Consider the following 3,366-nt stretch of genomic DNA (forward strand, 5'->3'; position numbering starts at 1 on the left):
AGGAACTATTTTCTTTCTACCGAACTGCACTGGCTAACCATAGCTGAACGTTACAGCTCAGCCGAGGAGGACACTGGAGGTTCACATCCTGATCTGTCACGAGCCTCTGGTCCACGAGTAGATGCATGCTTCCTTCTGTGCGGTGAAGAAATGGTCCCTGCATGAAACTGCTCACAAAATCTGTGGATTACTAGTTGTTGCTGACCTCTACTTAGTATTTTTATGTTGTGGCGCAGCGATTCGGACAATCCTAAACCTTGATCCCACACTGACAGTCCCCCCACAGACATACACACATACTGGAGAGTTAGCTTCTGTGAGCCACTAGCTTAGCTACAACACACGTAACACACAGAAACTTTTATAGACAGCGTGAATGTGCTTCTAGTGACTGTAAAAAGTCTGTCAATCACTGGGGTCGGTGTCGAGGCCACGCCCCCTTAAGGTCCGGTACACCTGCTGCTGGTACTCTGGTGGTCATATATACAGCTGTTGGTCTAGACACTGTGTATGAAGTAAATAAATAATAAGTGAAAGTAGAATATTATTTCCACACCACCCAAAGGAAGAAGACTGTATTGTTTAATCGATCCATCTATGAAAATCAACCTCAAAACAGACAAGCAGCTTTTCCAGCCAACCCGCTCCATTGGCACTCGGTGTAAAATGGAAAGCATGTTGCCAGAAATTGCCTTGTTTATCCATAGCAATTACACTAATGTCTCCAAATGTATGTGCTAATGATTTATTGATGTTAAAATGCTGCACGTAGCACCATTAAATCCATCCAGCCAGCAAGCCTTTCCAAATAATCCACCTTGTTTGTGGGAAGGGCTGACCCGGCTCCATCCTTCCATCCATCCATCCATCCATTAACCCTCCATGTCATTAGTTCACTCATCTATCCACCCACCCATCAGCCATCAGTCATTCCTCTCCTTCCTTTATGAGGGATGATGTCGAGCTCTCATTAGCAAACCATCCTTCTCTTTCTCCCTCCTTTTTTCTTCCTCTCCCTCCATCACCTTTGCAGGATCCGGGGAGTGCATTAGCAGATTAAACAGAGGGAGAGATGAAGCACCTCCTGTCCCTGTGCCAACTCCCTCCAGCTACAGTTCCTCTCTCCTTCCATCTTCCTTCATTTTTATCGCACCACCTTTCTCTTAATTTCTCTTTTAAGTGTCAGTGGGAACGCATTTTCTCTTTTAACATATTTCCAAAAGCTCTCTGAGTCTTTTTTCGTCTTTTTCTGTTCCTGCATTTGTCTCTGACTCTGTTTATCTCTCCACTTCCATCATTCTCGCTGTCAATTTCACAGAAGCTTTTGCTTTCTGTACCCCCGCTGCTTGGTTTATCCGTTTCCATCCCTCCTTCACTGTGTCTCTCTTGCTTCCTCTCTTACTTTGTGACTGAATCTCTCATTTTCTCTTTTACCCTCTCTTGTTGTCTCCATTTGCTGTGTTTTTATGTCTGCCTCTGTTCCTACTGATGGAGATATTCTTCATCTTTGTAGGAGAAGGCTGATACGTAGCCGCACTCACAAACTACCCACATGTGATCAGGATACGAATTGACATCAGGGTTGAATATCATGAATACATTTTTCACATTTTGGTGGAACTTTAACCCAAAAAATGCATCTGCAAGCACCGAGAGAAAGCCACCACCTGAATTTGTTTTCTATTTCTTGGCTGCAGTAACCCTCTTTTCTAAATCTTGAAAACTTGACTGCGGTTGACATTTCTGGTGACATGACAACTCAGCAAGTTGTAATACCACCGGGGCTGAAGTGAGCAATCAGCAAGCTCAACTTGTCAAACATAGAGTGACTCAGCAGTGGGTCTGGTCTGAAACTGGAGTTAGAAATCACAGGAGTAAAAGTACTTTCAGCTGTGTAATAATACACGTATGCAGTGTTAGATGGATACTGCGATTAACACAGAAACATATAAAAGAGAAGAGAAACATATTATGGTTCATTGAAGTCACTGTCAGTCACTGAGCATTTCCTTAGTGATGGTGCCTATATATGTCTGTAGAGAAGATAAAGCACATAAACCTATAAAGTTAACATACGCTACATGGCTACATTTCACCAACTGCTCAAACAGCCTCCACTCAGGTCCAACCTTGATGCTGGCCGGTCAGGTCTGGCTCACAGCCGGTGTTCCAGCTCCCAGAGAGGTTGGATGGGGGTTGAGGTCAGGGCTCTGTACAGGCCTGTTCATCAAACTGGGAAAACCCATTTCTTATGTGGAACAAGGAGGGTCCAGCAGTGGCCTTACCAAACCACGCCTCCTCCAAACCACGCCCCATCATCATTTGTTATCAAACCACGCCTCCTCCAAACCACACCTCCTCCAAAACCACGCCCATTTGCACACAAAGCCACAGTGGCTGAGGACGTCAGCGTCAAAAAAAGCAATCTAAGCAACTATTAGGCAAAGAAATACTAATGTGGTCTAATATTTTAGCAACTATTAAGCAGAGGTAGTGAGGATAAACCATGAATTGTGTTAGCCTAACTTCTAAAATTACACTCTTAGATGTCGCTGTAGATTTAGAAGCACAACACTGTAATAACCTACAGTAAAATACCACATTACTTCAGACAAAATGAAATACAGTAAAAAGTACAGTATAAATACAGTGTACATAGATTCACAATGTAGTCTCATTTCTGAATCTAATATGTTTTGGACGCAGTCTCTTGGGACCCAACCAGGCCACAAACCACATCTGGATGTTCAACTTCCTTCTGCGTCTGTCAACAACTGTCACCTGTTAGAGTTGGAACCTGATCACTGCACATAGGAGCATTTACTAACTTCTTTTCACTCGTATGTTGTGTTGTCAAATGTAACCGCAGCAATGAAGCGTTACATTTATACTGCAAAGCTGCACGGACGCAGTGTCTGTTAACAGTCAAAGTACATACCCCCCCATACTCTATATACTGTCATATCCACCTGCCTCATGTATATAATAATACCTGCACGGAAATATTTATTCCAGCATCTTTTGCACAACACACACACACACACACATATAACTGTTTGTTAAGCTTGTTGTCCTGTTTATTTATGCTTATTCAGTGTATGATCTGTGTGCACATACCTGGCCAATAAAAGTGCTTTCAGCCGACACATTATTACAGAGATAGACAGAGGGAGACAGAGACCAAGTGAAAGAGAAAAACAACTGAGAGAGGGGGAGAGTGAGAGAGAGAGAAGACAGAGAAGTACAGAGAGACAGACAAAGCTCAGCCTTGTGACAGTGAACGCATCAGGACACAGTGGAGCTCTGTATGTGTGTGTGTGTGTGTGTGTGTGTGTGTGTATATGTGAGTGTGTGTGTGTGAGAGAG

Source organism: Morone saxatilis, unplaced genomic scaffold, assembly GCF_004916995.1.
Source record: "Morone saxatilis isolate NCDOM2014 unplaced genomic scaffold, NCSU_SB_2.0 Contig17, whole genome shotgun sequence".
Taxonomy (NCBI): Eukaryota; Metazoa; Chordata; class Actinopteri; family Moronidae; genus Morone; species Morone saxatilis.